Source organism: Pan troglodytes, chromosome 9 (assembly GCF_028858775.2).
Source record: "Pan troglodytes isolate AG18354 chromosome 9, NHGRI_mPanTro3-v2.0_pri, whole genome shotgun sequence".
Classification (NCBI taxonomy): Eukaryota; Metazoa; Chordata; class Mammalia; order Primates; family Hominidae; genus Pan; species Pan troglodytes.
Genome location: NC_072407.2, coordinates 121889099 through 121909717, shown reverse-complemented (window position 1 = coordinate 121909717; position 20619 = coordinate 121889099).

Below are 20619 nucleotides of genomic sequence, written 5' to 3'. Positions count from 1 at the left end.
TTAGTGTCCATCTAGTAGACGCCAGATAAAGACACTTACAATCCTCAATGTCCATGGCCATCTCTTGCACCTAGGTCTTGCTCAGGATTGCAGGTTTCTTGTGGGAAGACCCTCCTTTTCTCTGCTAGTAGCACTACTCATCCCCTCGTGGTGAGATTCCACCCTCTTAAAGGCATCCCTCACAGGTTAACTCTACGACAAGAGCCCAGGTAGTCCCCCAAAAGATGGATCTGGTCATTACAAAGAGACAGTTTTCTTTACAGAAGCAGAAGCACAGAGGGGTACAGAAATTTTTCTAATACTCCACAGCTTCACAGGAGCAAAGAGAGGATTTGAATGTAAGGCCTTGGACAGGACACCAGAGCTTTTGGTGTATGTAGGTGCCCTTCCCAAGGCACCTGTGGGGAGGGGAGAGAACCCATGGACCCAGAGCTCTCAGCTAATCCTGGAGACAATCGGAGTGCAGGAGGTGCAGGCAAGAGTGAGCAGGAGCACCTCCCTAACACCCTAATACCAATGTCCAAAATTCAGACCCCACAAGAATGGCTCTGCTCTGGACAAGACAATCTAGTCTTTCTGGCATCTGCAGCCCAAGTCTCCTCAATGGGCAATTGCAGCTTCCCAAAGCTTTGAAACAAAAATGCTGAGAATGTCAGAGCCTAAGGCTTCCCCTTCCCTAAGATTCTGAGAGATCTGCATGAGCACTTTTGTTTGCTTATTTATCCTGTTGCCTCAAATTAGAAGTGAAAAGCAGAACAAAGGAACAAAAGACATTCCTCAGGATGGAATTACCTTCCTAGCCTTGGGGTTTGGTCTTGCCAAGACAATTTGGAGTCTGTTACAGTGTTGCAACACATCAGATATCCTAAGGTTTCCCTTTCATCGGCTAGCGTCCAGGGCTGTTTAAGGCCAATTCGGGAGGAAGGGGAAACTGGGGTTTCTAGTGTTGCAGCAAGTCTTCTCAGGCGCCCACAGGCAGTTTCATACTGGGAAATCTTTCCTGAGTCCTCATGCAGTGGGGAAGGTGGCCGGTAAACTGGAAGAGGATCCTGGGGGAAAGGTGCTACCCTGGGGCTGTGGTTCAGCTCTCGAGGTCCTTTTATCCCAAGTTGAGGCCGCCTGCTTTTAAGTCCTGCCTGCCCAGAAAAAAACCTGGGGCATCTGGTCAGAGACTGGCTTCTCCTTCTTAACAGCTCTTGAGCAGGGTATATTAACACTCCGAGCCTCTGTTTTCTTGTCTGTGAAATGGGAATACTAATAATATCCCATTTATTCTTCTCTCACAGTGGTGGTAAGGATCAAATGACATAATGCCTGTAAAAAGCCCTGTGGGGTAACAAGTGCCTTTCAAACAAGTTTCCAAGGTGTATGTGTGTTTGTGTGAGTATGTGTGTGTGTGTGTATATGTGTTACATAGGATTGATCCATTGGGGCAGAGAGACAACTGGCTCTCACATAAGGAGGTCCTCCATCTTCTTGCCTTGCTTTTCCAAAACTTCTCATTGTTCTGGAGCTTCCCAGGAGAGACAGGCACACCCCACTTCCACCCTGTCCTCACTACTGCCTCTCCCCGACTCCCAGCTAGGTTGCTGAGAAAGAGACGACAGAGGAATTGAATTTGGTTCAGTTCCATGTGGATGTATCTGGCCTCTGCTCCCGTGCTTCACATTTTTCATGGTGCTCTCCAGTTGAGAAAACTCAGATCGACTACCTCCCTTTGATTCTCATGGCAACCCTGAAAGGCAGGTAGCAGATCAATTAGCATCTTTCATTTCCAGAAAAAAGAAAATGAGACCCAGGGATTAAGTGATTTTCCTAAGGTCACCTACCCTGTAAGAGCAGAGCTAGAACTCACACACAGGGTTTCTGGCCACTGCTTAAAGTTCTTCAGCAGCTCCTCATCATGGCATCCAAAGCTCTTAATGATCTGTGCCCACCTCTCTCCACTCTGAAGGCCTCCCTGCCTTGCCCACAGGGTTGTCTGCTTCACCTGCTCGGTGCTTATTTGTTTATTCCCTGGGGACTCTGCTCATCTCTGCATCTCAGCTCCTAGCACAGTGCCTGGTACGTAATCCATATGTATTAAATAATAAATATATTCAAGAATAGGCATTTGAAGTAGGGAAATGATGGAAATGTCCTAAGTGGCCAACAGTAGCAGAATGGTTAAGTAAACTATGACATATCACCTAGATGGGATATTATGCTATTAAAAATTAGGTCAATGAAATTTAATACTGACCTGAAAAATTCATAGAATATAATCTTATGTGAAAACCCAGAATGTAAAATCGCACATACATTATGGTCACAGCTATATAAAACAACACAGATGCAAACTCTCAAAAATAGTGCAAAGAAAAAGAAGTCGAGACGGTGGGCGATTTTCCTTCCTTTCATCTTTCCGTAGTCTCCAGGTTTTCTGTAATAGGCATGCATTATTTTTACAATGACTACAACAGCAACAAAAATGGTAATCAATAGGTAAGGAGATATTAAGAGATACTAATTTATCTCCCAGCTTCCATCTCCAGGTCAAAATGACTTACCTCTCAGGTGCTGAAAACTTACCGGTAGGACAACTCCTAGAGGCTAGGAAAACATCCAGGAGACAGACAATCTAAAGATGTTGTACCCCATTTTAGAAAATAAAGTAGTAGTCATTAGGAGCTCTGCCTTAGGTTCTCCAAGAATGAAGCATTCCAAACTCACCTTATTTTCCTCTTTGATGGGGTTACTAGACTGGTAGATAAGGAGAATGTTACGGACATAATGTGTATTGATTCTGCAGTATAATTGACAAAGCCTGTCCCGTCCCTATGAACAAGGTGGAGAAATGTGGACTAGGAAACAGCACTTTGGTGGATTGAAAGATTGAGACACAAATGCAAATAATGTAGTTGAGTGGTTTGGGGGCTATTCTGAAGCAGAGATGGCAATTTGTGACATCCTCACCCCCATCCCTAGACAGACATTCATTGCTAATCCATCACATCTCTCTTTTCCTCTGAATTCAGATGGAGCTCAGAATCCTTCTCAGCACAGGGCTCCAAGCAGCCACTAGGCAGCCACCAGCCATTAGGTTTCTGTGGTTGAAACTTATTAGATGTCCTTGACTTTTAGGGAAGTCTCAGGCCTATGCCACAAGACTACTTTTTACCCAATCCTGTTCAGCAAGTCTATCAGTGATTTGGAATGAAAATCTAGAAAACGAGTATATTCAATTTATAGAAGACCTAAAGTTGGGATGGAAATGTGGTAGGGTCAACATCTACAAAATATCTGACCAGATTATAATATAGGACTGAAACGAGGAGTGATTTCCTAGTAATGCTTATCATCCCATACTTGAGTTTAAAAATAAATTTTGAAAGAGCAGGACAGTGATGATAATGATTTGACAGCAGTTCAAGAATGGGGTGGGGACAAATCTGAGGTTTAGCAGACCACAATGTCAACTTGAGCCATATGTGTAGCTGTTGGTAAGGTCGATACAATCTTGGGCTTTGTTATTAGAACTCCGGGGTCCAGAATACGAAAGGTAAAGATGGCTCAAGTTCACCTAGAGCCACAGTTGAACTACGAACTTTAAAGACCTTAAGCACCAACAAAAATAAATAAATAAATAAATAAATAATAATAATGGTGCGCCCACCCCCAGCTCTTCTATGTAGCTCAAAACAAATTAATAGTAAACTGTAAAATACAGGTAAGTAAATTCCATCTTTTCCCATGAAAACGGGTTTATGTTTGACGTGTAGAAGACGAGATTTAAAAAAAATTAATGCCTTTGCTTTGCTGCAGCCCTAAGCATTTGTTTAGTTTATACATTGGATACACCAACAACGTGTGCAGCATATTCAGCCCTGGAAGTCCCATTTGGAGAGGGGATTTGCTGTACCAGGATCTATATCTGATTATGTCCCTCCTAGCTTCCAAAACCTCCCATGGCTTCCCTGTGCATGCAGAATAGAGTGCAATCTCTTTGGAAGCATTCAAAGCTTGCCAGGACCTGACAGAGGCTGCTTTTAAAAATCAAAATAAGCCAAATGATTTAAAAGCCAAATGTCCCAAAAGGCTTATTATGACATACAGGAGTCCTCGGCTCTACCCTTCCCAACAATTTCAGTCCTGCTCCTCAAGGGCAATCATTTTAATCTTTTGGATTTATTTATTCTGCCAATTACTCTCATATCTCTAAGTAATATGTTTTACTGATATATCTTAATTTATGTACTTTATGCATTATCTATTGATTCCCTGTTATGAAGGTTGAGTGTTTAATTTTCTTACGCCACCCCCAGCTCCCTTTCCCTCATTCTTTCAGTATCACCATTTATGGTAAAAATCAATAAATGATGTCTATTGCTTTGCTTGTGAAAATATTGTTTACTGACTCATCAAATTACTTACACATCCTTTTTGTATAATTTTTTATTTTCCCCAGAGCTTCTCATTCCTTTCTCTGTGTCTTGCATTATTTGCCTTTATAGAATTCCTCATTTTTTTTCTTTCAATTTTCGATTGCCTCAGGTATTCTATAAGCCTCTTTATTGTTTTTCTTGGAAAACTCTTCCCGGAGACCTGAGTCCACTTGTTCCAAGCTGGACTCTTTGCTCTATAAATGATCCGGACAGCGGAAGGTCTAGGGATTGCCCCTTACTGCTTTCCTGGGTGGGATCCAATGTTTCCCTCAGCCCAATTCTTCTCTCTTGAGTTATTCCATTTTTCAGGAGCACTCCTCAAATAAATTCTTAAGAAATTGTACATGAAAGATAAATTATCTGAGTGCTTGTGTACCTGAAAATATATTTGTTCTGCTTGGTACACATTTAGGAACAGGATTCTAGGTTTATGGGTTGAAAATTATTTTCATTCAAATCTTTGAAGGTTTGCTCCAATGTCTTCTTGCATCCAGCATTAGAGATGGCAACTGTGATGCCAATCAGACTCTAGTTCTTTACAGATGACCTGTCACCTTCTCCTGCTGCCTGTATACCATTTGCCACACTTTTTCTTCAGCCATGATGTTCTGACTTTTCATTCTTCTTTTTTTTTTTTTGAAAATTTCCTTCCCCCTATTTTCTTTGTTTTATTTTTGGAATTCTCTGAATCATGTCTTTTATTTTTTTCTTTCATATTTTCTCTTTCAGAAAGATTTCTTGGACCTTATCTTCTTAGCTTTCTATTAAGTTTTTAAAATTTATAAAAATCTTTAATATATATATATTTTCAAGAGCTCTTTTTTGTTTTTGATTTTTTATAGCACCTTGTTCTTGTTATAGGTATACAAAATCCTCTTAATTTATCTGAGGATCTAATTAGAGTATTTTAAATGTTTACTTTTAAATTATCTTCTGTTACTAGTATAATCTTTCAGGATTACTTTTCCTGTGTTTTTTTTTCTTGCAATCTTAAATATTTGGAATTATTGGATATCCTTTTAAATATAAGAATAAGGGAATAAAAAGGCACGTGGGAGCTTTGTATTCATGTGAAGGACTGGCTGACTAATGGACTTCATCTTAGGGTGATTGGGCTGTGAGCCAGCCATTTTACTGGGAGACCCCTAAGTGTCAGAATAAAGCAGCATTCTTACTTGAGACTTATTCAATTTCTTTTTAGGAGAAACTTTTTAAAATTGTTTTTGTCTAAATGGTAGAAATGTGGCTACTTGGAATTCTATTAATACATAGTGTGGGAATGGGCAGCTACTGTTTGGTCCTGAAAATGGATTTTTCAGTCAGCACCCCCACCAGATTCTAGCTCCAAATATCCCACTCTCTGACATCCCTAACATCTGCAATCAAAATTTGCTTCCCCGGGCAGGTTGGCTGCATTCTCTGTAGCATCCTCACTTTTCCTAGCTTCATCAGTGACTGTATAACCATCTCAAGACAGTCCAAGATATCTCTCATTTGCTGATATATCCTCTCTTATTCTCTTAGTCATAAGCCTTTTATATTATTATGATTATTAAATTATTATAAATATATAGGAAAGTATGGGAGATAGTGTCAAAATATTGATATACCTATCTCCCCAGTTCTGTTAAATCATTCATTCTTAATATTTTGCTATATTTACTTCCTCACTTTTTTTTCAGGTTTTTAATGCCTTAACTTTTATTTTTTTAACTTTTAGCTCAGGGGTACATGTGCAGATTTGTTACACAGGTAAAATTGTGTTATGGGGGTTTGTGGTACAGATTATTTCATCACCCAGGTATTCAGCCTAGTACCCATTAGTAATTTTTCCTGATCTTCTCCCTCTTCCAACCCTCCACCCTTCAATAGGCCCCATTGTGTGTGGTTCCCTCTTTGTGTTCTTATCACACAAAGTGTGAGAAACATACGGTATTGGTCCCACCTTTAAAAAAAAAAAGAAATAAACTAATAGAATCAGTTGACATATACCTCTATTCTATCTTATTTTCCACCCTCCCCAGTTGTAACCACTGTTCTGAATTTGTCATTTTTCACTTCCATGAATATTTTTATACTTTTGTTACATATATACATGATATACAATATATGTGATTGCCTTACATGTTTTGTGTTTTCATGTAAAGCTATCAAAGTGTACCTATTGATTTTCAAATTGCTTTTTATAAAACATTTGTTAGGGATCTATCCATGTTGTATATGCAGTTTCACTGCTGTATAGTATTTCAATCATTCTTCTGCTGATGGAGATTTAGATTATTTCCAATTTCTCACTGTAACATACAAAGCAGCCTGAACATCCTTGCACTTTTCTCTCTCAGCACATGTGCAACAATGTCTTTAGGCATGTACACTGTATCTATGTCATGGTGTATCCACTCTTCAACTTCACTAGAGGTTGGAAAACTGATCTCCAGAATAGATGTATCAATTTACCATTCCAGCTACCCTTAAAGGGTTTTCTTGTTTCACATGTTTGCCAGTAGTTCATCTTGTCAGCAAACCAGATTTGCTAATTTGGTTAGGGGGAAACAGTACCACACTCTTAGTTTGGATTTGTTAATAGCAAGCAAGTAGGGCTTCTTTCTATTGGCATTTAGGTTTCTTCTGCAGACTGAATATACACAACTTTTTTCCAGCTTCCTATTGGGTTGTTTAGCTTTAGCTTATTGACTTACAGAAGACTTTATATCTGGCATAACCTGGGAGCTTGTTAGAAATGCAGAATCTCAAGCTCCCCTCTAGATCCACTGAATCATCATTTGCATAAGATTTAGGTGATTTGATTGCATATTTAAGTTTGAGAAACACTGGTTTAGAACATTTTGCATAAGACTAGGATTCTCTGCAGCTTGGATAGTTGGCACAACTTCCCTGTAAAACCACCTGGGATTGATGTTTTGTTAGTCGTAGCTATTTTTGCTGATGTAGGTAAATGTTTAATTACTTATTCACTTTCTTTAATAATTATAGGCCCATTCGGATTTTTAAATTTCTTCTGAGTTTTACTGGGCTTTTTTCTCCTAGAAAACTGTGCATTTTATTTATGGTTCTTAGTGTATTTATAAAAAGATACTCATATTCATCTCATGATTTTTAAAATTATCTCCTGTAGCTGGAATTATATCTCCTCTTTGCATCTTAATACTGTTTATTTGTATTCTCTCTCTCACCAATCCTGCCAGAGGTTTGTCTATTTTATTAGTCTTTCAAAAGGACCTGCTTCTGGTTTTACTGAACTTCTCTCTTAGAACACTTTCTATTTCACGAAATTAAAAAAAATAAATTTCTGCCTCTATTTATTATTTTGTAAATTAGAATCTTGCTCTGTCACTCAGGCTGGAGTGCAGTGGCATGATCATAGCTCACTGCAGACTCAAATTCCTGAAAGCAACCCTCCTGGCTCAGCCTCCCGTGTAGCTGAGACTACAGGTGTGTGCCACCACACCTGGATAATTTTAAGATTTTTGTAGACACAGAGTCTCACCATGTTTCCCCAGCTGGTCTCAAACTCCTGGTCTCAGAGATCCTCCCCCTTTGGCTTCTCGAAGTGCTGGGATTGCAAGCATGAGCCACCACACCCGGCCAAGTCTTTATTATCTTCTCCTTTCTACCTTCTTTGGGTTTATCCTGTCTTACTTTTCCGACTTTTGAGTTGAATTCTTACCTCATTACCTGTTCAAGCTTTCTTTTTTATGGTTTAAGCATGTGAGATGCTATATTTCCCACTGTAATTATATTTTACATGTTTTGATATGCCATATTTTTGTTATCTTTTAGGTCTAAATGTTTTCTAATTTCCATTTTATTTCTTCTTTGATCTATGAATTATTTAGAAGTGTGTTTTTAAGTTTATGACTATGTAGGATATTCTAAAAAAGATTTTAAAATGTTATTTCTAACTTAATTACACTGTGGATCAAGTACGTGGTCTGTGTGATATTAGTTCCTTGTTAGGGCTTGTTTTAGGATGCTGCACATAGTCTGTTTTGTAGATGTGCCATTTGTATTTGAAAAGAATGTGCATCCTTCAATTGTTAGGTGCACCTCAAGCTTGCTGGTTGCATTTCTCAAACCGTTTGTCCTTACTCATTTTTATCTACTTAATCTATCAATTACTGAGAGCTATGTTACAGCTGCCATTATGATTTTAGATATGTAAATTTCTTATAGAAATTCTGTCAATTTGATTTTATGTATTTTAAGGCAATATTGTTAGCTTCATGCAAATTTAGGATGGCATTAAATAACACAGGTTTGAACTGCGTGGGCTCACTTAGACTTGTATTTTCTTCCACTTCTGCCAACCTTGAGACAGCAAGACCCACTCCTCCTCCTCCTCCTCCTCCGTAGCCTATTTAATGCAAAAATGCTGAGAATGAAGACCTTTATGATGATCCACTTCCACTTAAGGAATAGTAAATATATTTTCTCTTCCTTGTGATTTTCTTAGTAACATTTTCTTTTCCCTAGCTTACTTTAAAGTAAAAATATAATATTTAATACATATAACATACAAAATATGTGTTAATCAACTATTTGTGTTACCGGCAAGGCTTCTGGTCAACAGCAGGGCTATTTGTAGTTAAGTTTTGGGGGAATCAAAAGTTATACACGAATTTTTGGCTGTATGGGGTTGTTGGTGTCCCTAACCCCTGCATTGTTCAAGGATCAGTCGTATCATATATTCATGGCAAGTGGTAGCTTCTAATGTTATGGAGTGTTCATCTCTGTACTTAATAATAACAACTATATTGATATACAACAAAATATTTCAGCCCCAGTGTTCTTTGGACTAATATATCCAAAGAATACATATCTTTTTCCATTGTTTTTTGTTCAACTTTTCTCTGTCCTTGCTTTTTTTCTTTTGAGACAGAGTCTTGCTCTGTGGCCCAGGCTGGAGTGCAGGGGCTTGATCTTGGCTCACTGAACTCCGCCTCCTGGGTTCAGGTGATTCTCCTGCCTCAGCCTCCTGAATAGCTTTTAAGAGATGTCTCTTATAAGCTTCTTAAAAATCTCTGACAGCCTTTGTTTTAGCAAGTGAGTTTAGTCAGTTGACATTTTTGTGATTATTTATATATTGGATTTAATGCTACCATTTTATTTTGTACTTTTTATTTACTCTGTATTCCAGTTTGTCTGCATAACAAACTTCCCCAAAACTTTGTGGTATAAAATAGCGATTTATTATGCCCACAGATTCCGTGGGTCAGGAATGGGATAGGGCTCAGCTCCACGATGTCCGGCACCTCATCTGGAAGCTTTGAAGGCTGGAATCATCTCAGGACTTGCTCACTTACATGTCTGGTGATTGGTGCTGGCTGGCTGCTGAGATCTTAGCTGGACCTGTTGGTCCAAACAACATGTAGGTTTTCCATATGGCTGTGGGCTCCTCACGGCATGGTGCTCAAGTTCCAAGGGCAAGAATCTTGAGAGAGAGAGAGATAGTGTGCACACACACTAAATGGAAGCCGTATTATCTTTTATGATCTAACCTCAGAAATCACACAGCATGACTTCCACCATGTTCTGTTGGCCAGGGGAGTAACACAGTCCTTCCAGGTTCAAGGGGAGGCATAAGAGACTCCACCAAGTCTTGATGGGGAGTGTCTGAGTTCTGGAAGTACAAGAGGAATTAGAAATATTGTTGTGGCCATTTTCAGAAAATACAATCTACCACACTCTGCTTTGTTTTTCTTCTTCTCTACTTTCTATTGAAATGATTGAGGCTTGTAAAAAATTATTTTCTTCTCTTCTGCCTACTGTTTTGGAAGCTCAACATTCTATTTTGACTTTTTAAGTATGTTCTCTTAATTTTTTTGCATCTATATTTAACATAAAGTCTGAAGTTAATCAGTCTCTGCTTTCCTCCTGAATGAAACAAGGCCTTGAGAATTCATTTTAGCTCCTATCACCTCTTCCCCAACTTACATATTCTGTTGTTCATATTTTAATTCCATTTTGTCATTATTATTATTATTAGTAGTAGTAGTAGTAGTATATGCTTAGGGTTTTCTTAAAAACAACATAGGCTTGTTTCAATTAACTGACATGAACTGGCGTGTTTGTTTGTTTGTTTTGAGATAGGATCTTGCTCTGCTACCCAGGCTAGAGTGCAGTAGCACGATCTTGGCTCACTACAACCTCTACCTTCCAGGTTCAAGCAATTCTCCTGCCTCAGCCTCCTGAGTAGCTGGGACTACAGGCGCCCACCATCACACCAGCTAGCTTTTTGTATTTTTGGTAGAGATGGGGTTTCACCATGTTGGCCAGGCTGATCTTGAACTCCTGACCTCAGGTGATCTGCCCACCCTGGCCTCCCAAAATGCTAGGATTACAGGCGTGAGCCACTGAGCCCAGCCCCATGTTTTTTAAAACTATGTTTTTACTATGCTTTCTTGTATTTACTCCATAGTAAGTTTACTTTCAGCAAACCTCTGTAGTTAAAAACTTTCAATCTCTTTACATCTGAAGATGTATTTATTTCACCCTCAGTCTTGAAAAACTGGTTTAGGGCCAGGCATGGTGGCTCATGCCTGTAACCCCAACACTTTGGGAGGCCGAGGCCGATGGATCACTTGAGGTATCAGGAGGTCAAGACCAGCCTGGCCAACATGTTAAAAACCCATCTCTACTAAAAATTAAAATTAAAAAAAAAAAGTTAGCTGGGCATTGTGCTGCCCGCCTGTAACCCCAGTTACTCGGAAGGCTGAGGCATGAGAATTGCTTGAACCTGGGAGGTGGAGGTTGCAGTGAACCAAGATCAAGCCACTGCACTCCAGCCTGGGTGACAGAGCAAGACCCCATCTCAAACAAACAAACAAACAAAACTGGTTTAGCTATGCATAAAATTAAAGCTGACAGTTATTTTCTCTTGGAATTTTAGATACATTCTTCCACTATTTTCTGGGGTCTACGGTTGCTTTTGAGAAGTCTGAAGTCAGTACAAATGTTCTTTTGTAGGTCTTCTGTATGTTTTATCTCTGCTTGCTTAGATCTTTGCCGTTGTCTCTGAAACTTCATAGCAATATTGCTAGATGTGCATTTAGTTTTACATATCCTACCTGGGATTCTTCATGGTCCCAAACAGGAGGATTTCCAATTCTAGAAAATTCCCAGTCATTATCTCTTGGAATATTGCTACTTCCCTAGTCTCTCTATTCTGTCCTTCTTTAACTACCATGAGATGTATGTTGAATATTTTCATTCCAGTCTCTATGTCTCTTAATCTCTAATATTTTCCATCTCTTTACATTCTGTGTTGCACTATAAGTCATTTCTGAAGATTTATGTTTTAGTTCACTAATTCTTTAGCTATGTCTAATATAGAGTTGTCCCTTGGTATCTGCAGGGGATTGCTTCCAGGACACCCCTGCGAATACCAAACTCTGCACATTCTCAAGTCTTGCAGTCAGTCCTGCAGAACTCGCCGAAGTGAAAAGTTGGCCCTCTGTATAGCCAGGTTTTTGAAATCTGTGAATACTGTATTTTCCATCTGCCTTTGGTTGGAAAAAAAACTCACTATAAGTGACCCCATGAAGTTCAAACCATGTTGTTCAAGGGCCAACAGTGCTATTTAAGCTCTCCATAAATTTTTAACTTTAATATCTACATATTTCATTTCTAGAATTTGGGGGGCTTGAATCTACCCTTATGTTTTCTTAGTGACGTTTTATGCTTTCAATTTCTTCTCTATACCTTCAATCATGTCAAGGAATAGAATATTTCCAGCACCCAGCATCCTCTTCATTTGCCAGGCACAGCCCCTGCTCTTCTGAAGAAAATCATTCTCCTGACTTTTGAGGTGATCTTTCCTTTTCTTCCTCCTTTTGCCACCTACGTTGTTCTTTGTGTTTTTGAATTTTGGATTGCAAGCTTATCTTCAACAGAGTTTTATCTCTAGAATCCTGAGCATGCTTAGATGAGAATGTGTTTTTCTAAGACATTTTGCATTTGCTTATGAGTCCCAAATGTATCACTAATCCAGAACTATTTTAAAATAAAACATTATCAAGTTGTTTCTTTCTGTATCAGGAAGCTAGCATAAAGTCAAAGACCAAGTCTGCATGAAGAGTTGGTCCATGGTTATAAATTGCCAGATGAGAACTCCTTGTCTAAGTGGAGTCAGACAGACTTCTTTGTCATCTTCCTGGACCAGGACTGTACATTTTCTCTTCTGCTCTTTCATCGAAGTGTAATCATTTGAAAGTCAAGCTTCTATGCAAAGATCTCAGTTCCAACATCCCTCTTCAGAAGGCCCAATGCCCAGCCACTGGGTCCCACATGAGCATTAACCCTATGTGCTTGGGTTCCCAATGCCGACAAAATCATGCAGCCGCTGTAGTGTCAATTCAAGTGCTTCCTGCTCCAGATCCTTTGTGCCTGGCTCACAGGTGAATTGGCTTAAAGCTCAGTTTTGCATTTAAAGGATGCTTGCCTTTCTAGGTCTTTGTCATGGGCATGCATGCTGGTTATCTGGGCCACTACACTGCCGGAACCAAACATCTGGCACCCTCTTCCTCAGCCTCGAATCCCACCATGACCCACTCCTTACATCCTTCTCTCCAGCACGTGAAGCCTGATCTGCTTCTGGGGCTTTTCTATCCATTCCTGGGCCTGACTGCCCTCTAGTTCCAGTGACTTCGGGTATTGCGGGTGAGTCTACAAACTTTCTGACAGCCCTCTTTCTGCAGCCCCTTAGTCCTTGGCATCCTCGGCCAGCTACCACTCCCCCATCTGCCTCTGTCTTAGAGAAATAGTTGATGTCTTTTACATGCGGCAGTCTCCTTTCCTCTTCTTGGGGTTCTTATGAGTTTATGCCTTTCTTATATTCTTTGTTTTCATTTTAGTGAAGATTTGGAAGGGAGAGGAAATAAACACACGTGTTCAATCTTTCATGTTTAGCTGGAAGTCCAAACAGTGTGTTATATCATCTTTGTGTTTCTTTCATTGTAAGTGAGGTTGTCCTTTTCAACATATGTTTATTTTCAAATCTTTTTGTTGCATGAATCCTTTGTCTGTTTGTTGTTTGATCTCCTCACCTCACCCCATCTTGACTCTTAGAACGTTCCTATCAATTTATATATTAATTATTTATATGAAAACATTAACACTCTGAAATGTTAGAAGCAAATATTTTTCTTCAGAATAAAAAGTTTCTTTTTTTTTTTTTTTTTGAGACGGAGTCTCGTTCTATCGCCCAGGCTGGAGTGCAGTGGCACAGTCTTGGCTCACTGCAAGCTCCGCCTCCCTGGTTCACGGCATTCTCCTGCCTTAGCCTCCCAAGTAGCTGGGACTACAGGTGCCCACAGCCACGCCCGGCTAATTTTTTGTATTTTTAGTAGAGACGGGGTTTCATCGTGTTAGCCAGGATGGTCTCGATCTCCTGACCTCGTGATCCGCCCGCCTCAGCCTCCCAAAGTGCTGGGAATACAGGCGTGAGCCACTGCGCCTGGCCAGTTTCTTAGTTTGTTATACCCATGCATTGTTAATTTTATGTAGTTGAACTGCCAGGTTCTATCTTTTGTGATTTCTTCTATGGCTTCTGCATTGACTGGGAGAGTGGAGATGCTCCCCAAAGCCTCTCTTGCTGATACTCTACTTTGGTTCTGTGGAGAGGGAATCCCTGCAGGGAAGCAGAAGGAAGGCAAAAGGAGAATTTTCACTTGACCCTGGTCATCTGTTAGTATATGGATAATTGAGAATTGACTACAAGTGAAACTGACAAAACCGACCTTCTTAATTATGTGCTATCATTCATAAACTCTATCATTCACTGTGGGCAGGAAAGCAATTTCCAGGCTTGTCCTTAAAGATGTGTTCACCCACCCTCTTCCTTGAGATTTTGCACTTCGTGACCTGCTCTTCCAGTGAGTTCTCCTTAAGACCCATTCACCTCCTGATGCCAAAAGTGCTGAGAGATAACAGCATTGCGACTTTATTGCTGCCTGAGTTCCCAGGCCCCCAGTTAGTGCGTAAAGAGGAAGCAGCATATATCTCAAGCACCTCTGATCGTAGCTGGCATGATGCTTGATAACAGAATTTCTCAAACAACAGGCCCAGGCTGGGGAATTTTAATATTGTCTCTCCCTACAAGTAATTTCCAATGTTTATGCTCTGTGGAGCCCCTTTCGAGTGTCAGAGCAGAACAAATGCCAGTTTTAATGGACTTGCTAAATCATAAAAACTGCTTGCAAAATTGCATCTGATTAAAACAGGAAAATGTTCCATTATTCAGAAAAATCTCCCTGCAGTGGCTCACGGGGGCGGCAGGAGGTGGAGAAATGTAGGGAGTGCCCAGATCCGATGGAGTTTTCTCTCCATTGGAAAAGATGTGGCCACGTTCACAGTCCTCCAGTTTCCTCCTCTCTCCTCCCCAGGTCCTCAGTCCTTCTGCCATCTCTGATGAAAGTGAAATTGACATTAGTCATTTTGTAATTAATTTACACAACAACACGCTATTAGCCAGGGCATGGTATGTGTGACAGGTACAGCCATTTAGGGTACGGTGGGGTGGGAGTGGGAGAAATCTCTGCATTGCCTCTCATGGGCTCCCACAGAGTAAAGACCAACATGGCAAACATCAAAAGGTCTGCCCTCCCCAGTGGGACCACACTCTCCTGGCTAGCAGCAACATGTAAAATGAAATTGAGTTATTCCGCTGAAAAAAGTCACACCCAACTCACGAGCCACATTATGTGTATTACCAGGGGAGTCTGATTTGGGCATTTAACTTAATATCAAGCTAGACAGGCAGGCAGACTGACTGACCAGCATCATGACCAGGCATCACGACCAAGTATTCTCTGTTTAGGGAACAGTTTCTAAGTCTGGAGAGAAAGCAAAGCAAAGAACTGTCCTGTCCTCATGGAATTCGCAGTCTAGGGTGAGCAAGAGGACACAGTGGAAGAAGGAGCAGTCCTGGCCAGTTTAGGTCAGTTATCAAAGCCAGGATGACACGCTGGGCAGGTCCTTCCAGTGTCAGGACCCCAGGAGGAGTGTCTGCACTAATCAGGTGTCTCGGTTATCCAGCACAGTGACTTATTTTTTTCCATGATTATGTGGGGTGGCTGGGCTCCACTGGCAGCTCCTCTATGCCACATGGTGTCAGGTTGGGCCATTCACAAGGCTGCATTTAGCCACGATATCCACAATGGCTTCCCTGACATGTGTGGCAGCTGGGGTGACTGGAGGGCTGGCCAGGCTTCTCCCTCACTGCACCAATCCATGTGATCTTCAGCAGATGTCAGTCTAGACTGTGCTTCTCCACATGGTGGCTGGATCCCAAGAAGGTGAAAGTAGGATCTGCCAGGCCTCTTAAGACTGAGGCCTGGACCTTGCCTGGTGTCACTTACACATTCTATTGGCATATTGAATATGGTTTGAAATAAGTGAGCCATCGACTAGGACAAGGAAATTGCTTTTGTCATACAGAAAGTTTCATAGCAATGGTACTTGTGTTAGCAGGATTTGACTTGTAATACTGAGCACTTATAGGACCTTCGTGATTCCCAAGCACTTACCATACATTTGTGAAATGCATAGTGTAAGAAAAGTCAGTGTCAAAGCAAGTCACAAGACTGGCCTAGATTCAAGGGGAGGGGAAATAAATTTCACCTCCTGATGGAAAAGAGTGGATATGTACAGGGCTGGAGGATTACTGGTGATGATCTCTGCAGATAATCCATCACACTGAGGCTACCTAGGAAAAAGGGTTGGATTTGAAGTCAGCTGACCTGACTTCAAGTCCCATTTCCCCACCTCCCTAGCTGAGAGATCTTGGGCAAGTAGTGAGGCCTCTGAGTTGTGGCTCCCTGCTCTATGGAAGTCTCTCCACCGAATTTTTATCAGTGCCAATTTTGAGGGATCATGCATGGCAAAGCACTTTGCCAATCGTGGCCTAACTACCTAGATGGGGAAGGGATTGCAGTGGCTTCTACTCTCCCCCCATACCATTGCTTGTTGCCTTAGCTAATCAGGAGTCTTCTCTCCTTCTGGATCTTAAAATAGATTTTTTTTTATTTAAAATGTCTTAATTCCTCTTGGATTCCCATGATTTCCAGTTTTGCTTTCTGGCTCTGTTTTCCAGTGTTTCACGAGGACGCACCCCAGTCTCTCCCCATGGACTGCCATGAACAGTTGCACAATATTTTTCTGCATCAAAGCACCTGGCCTTGGGGGAACTAGGGGGCTGAACTTCGGCTGTGTTCTGCCCACCAAGCCATGCACCCTGGGGCAGAGCTGCATCTACCTAAAGGGGTCACTTGTCCTTGTGCCTACAAAAGCTCTGTGTGGACTGGAAGTGACCATACCTGGTGCCAGCCCTAATGGGGCTTGAGAGGCCACCAGTGGGGGCCCATCAGCCATCAGCACACAGACCCTCCCTGCTCCATGCTTCTTGACTGTCCAGGGCTGCATATGGTAGAGTCTTTTCTGTTTGACTCTGGGGTTGAGGGGTCTCCCCTGTTTACCCAGTGGCCTGCTTGACTTCTTTTCCCAGCCCTCTCAACCCCTCACCCGGCTGCTGCCTGTCACCCTCCATCCTCCATGCTGCAGAAATTATTTTTATAAACTCCTCCTTGACTGAAGTGCCACTTTAAAGAATTTAAAACACCACTGCTGTCTCCTAATGAGAAGGAGAAGAGACGCAGAGGCACTAAATTCTCTAGAGCTTTCCTGTAGCATTCTGATGTCGCCATCTCTGGAAATATTTCTCCTGCCACAACACACAACATATTGGCGGGGGAGAATCACTACGTATTTTAGAACCATCCCCTTGAGCACTTTGTAACCTTCCAGGATTTCTAAACTACACAATGTCGACACCTCAGACTTCAAAAGCTGAGGGTAGGCATGCACATTGGGACAGGATGCAGGGCTCTGATTTTAACCAGTGTTTGCCAGGTGCCCCCACGCACCCACCCCTCAGCTGGGCCCCGGGGAGGGAAGTAAAACCACACAGGACAAGGACATTGTTTCTGTCTCATCCCATCCTAGATGGGGTCCCTGATGTCCTGGTCCTCGGAAGGATGTCAGCTGCTCAGGTGCACAATGAGGGGAGTTCAACCTTGACTTCTGGAGCCAGCCGGACCCAGGCACCCTTAGCACCCTGCAGTTGCAATTCTACCATTTCCTATGCCAACCTGCCCTCATTGATCTAAGTTATTCTTTGTTTTCTGGACCTAATCCCCTGACTGCCTACTATTTGAAACCAGCCTCCCTGGCTGCACCCGACATCCCTCATCCTCATCCTCCCCTGGGGCTGCTTCTGCAGAGCCACCAGGCCATTGCCTGCTGAGCTGCAAGTATCATTTGCCATCTCAAACATCCACCACATGGCAGCCTCGCCACCTACGGAGCTCCTCCTTCCTCTCCAGATGCCCTGGGCATGGCAGTGGGGCTTCCAGATGCCCTGTCCAGCCTTTGGAGCCAGCCTCTGTAACTGGGTCCTTCCCTGCACCATACTGCCTGTCCCAGCTTCCTTATCCTCCCCACCAGCCTGTGTGGCTGATGCCCCATCCAGTTCACCTCCTAAAATGCTCTTTCATCTTTCACTTCCTCTGCATCCACACCAAGCCTGACTTCAGCCCGCCACCATCTATTGCTTGGATGAGAAAATAGCCCCTGATGCATCTCCCTGCTTCCAGCTCTGCCCTCTTGAATCCATTCTTCATAATGAAGCCAGAGGAGTTTTTCTAAAGCCACAGGCTGTCATGCCCTTCACCCTCTGGAGCATTTCATGGGTGCCTTTCCACAGCCTTCATGCCACTCAGGACCAGCCCTGCCCAACTGATGCTTTATGACTCCTCCCTGCACCACACCAGGAGACTGAGCAGGCGCCGTTCCCCCGCCTGGTGACCTCTTTCATCTCCAGAATCTGAGTACTGAGTTCAAATCCTAATGCAGCTCATTACTAACAGTGTGAGCTTATCATTAGGGGAGGTTAATCCGTACCTGTTTCACCAGAAGAGGTTAATTGAGATGTGAAGTCTGAAGTTAATAATAATAGTAACAATTATGATAATAATGATAGCTAATATTTAGATTGTGTTGATTAAATAGGCAAAATATTTATCCTCTCAAAGCCTCAGTTTTTCATCTGTAGAATAGGGATAGTGGGGTTGATTTGAGGCTTAAATGAAATAATGCATATAAAGCCTTTACTATGTGCCTGGCATTGGCAAGTGTTCTATAAAAGTGAGCTGTTGTTATCATTGTGCTGATCCAAATACCTGGAATTCTAGTCTGGCTCTCACCACTGTCCCATTGCCTTGACCCTTGACCCTTTCCTTACCTCACCTGCCTGGATGACTCTCATTCATCTTTTAGATGTCACTTCCACCTTGAAGTCCTCCTGGACTCCTTCTGTCTATGTTAGGCACCACTTCCCTGGATCCCTGCTCTGAGTGCTGTTGTAGAATGCACCTCTCACACTGAATCTTGATGGCGGTTTGCTGGTCTACTTGCCCTGCAGCCTGTAAGCCCTTGAGAACGGGGTCTACATCTTCCTGGTGTGGTCATCTCATACCTGGGGTAACACCTGGTACTCAGCAGGTGAGAAGGAAACATTCAGTGCAGGAACCAATGAAGGCCAGGTGGCCTCCGCACACTTGCTCCTTAGGGCAGGATCTTCTCTGTCCTTGAGGACTTCAAAGGCAAGAATAATAAGCATCAAACAATGGTGAATGGTACAAGATGGTGCATGTATGCTTTACAGAATTAACAGGACAGACAATCAGCCTGCCTGCTCAGAGAAGGGAGCTATCACTGTTGGCATATTGAATATTGTTTGAAAGAAATGGGCCATCGACTAGGATGTGGAAATTGCTTTTGTCATACAGAAAGTTTCATTGCAATGGTACTTGTGTTAGCAGGATGTGACTTGTAATACTGAACACTTATAGGACCTTTGTGATTCCCAAGCACTTACCATACATTTGTGAAATGCACAGTATTAAAAAATTCCAATTGTTAGGAGATTGGCAGCTCCAATTTCCTGCAGCAGGTCTTCAATTTTTCCTTGATCACAATCCTCCACTGTGGCCTGGTGTTTCTCCTTCATGGCTCCTCTGAAGTGGGCATGGGTCTCTGGCCAGGAAGAACAGTGCCTCCTGGGACACAGGCATGCCCACCTGCCCTGGAGCCATGACTCTGTCTTTTCTCAGGACTGGAAAGGCTGGTGCATCTCAACATAGACTCTGGGGAAAGGTACCATTTTCTGTCTGGCAGCTCCTCCTCTGCTTGCTAGGGGATAGCACCATGTTTCAAAGCCAGGCCACTTCTATCTGTTTCTCTTGTAGAAGGGAACATGACAGACATGTTTCAGCATTCTTGCTGGGGACTTCAGGACACCCAAAGGAAACCAAGTCATACTCCGGATGATCTGTCCCTGTGCACCCAACCCCAAAATGTACTATCTCTATTTGGTGTGATCTGCCATATGCTGCAGCCCAGTAGCCAGGGCTTCTTGTGGCTGTAGCCACCTGCCTAGCTCAGTTCCCATCTCTTGCCACAGAGAGCAGCCCCTCCTTCCCCACAGCCTGTATTCCACCCGTCATAGGACAGTGCCTAGTGCATAGCAAGCACCATCTAAGCATTAGCTGTCATCATCGTCATCATTATCTTCTTCTTCTTCTTCAAAATCCAGATCTAGGCCGGGTGTGGTGGCTCACGCCTGTAATCCCAGCACTTTCGGAGGCCAAGGCAGGCAGATCATGAGGTCAGGAGTTCGAGACCAGCCTGACCAACATGGTGAAACCCTGTCTCTACTAAAAATACAAAAATTAGCTGGGCGTGGTGGCATACGCCTGTAATCCCAGCTACTCAGGAGGCTGAGGCAGGAGAATTGCTTGAACCCAGGAGGCAGAGGTTGCAGTGAACTGAGATCGTGCCACTGGACTCCAGCCTGGGTGAGAGAGTGAGACTCCATCTCAAAAAGCAAACAAACAAAGAAACCCCCCAAAATCCAGATCTAAGTTTACCTCTTAGGTTTCTGGTTAACTGTACCTAATGATAATGGATTTTTCTCATTGGAATTTTCAGTTTACAAAGCACTTTCACATCCATTCTCTTACTGCAGGCTCGCAGCACATCTGGGAAGTTGATCAGCTGCTGCAGGGCATGCCACCTCCATTTTTCTGATGGTGAAGAATTTCTGAAAGGTCTAGAGCTT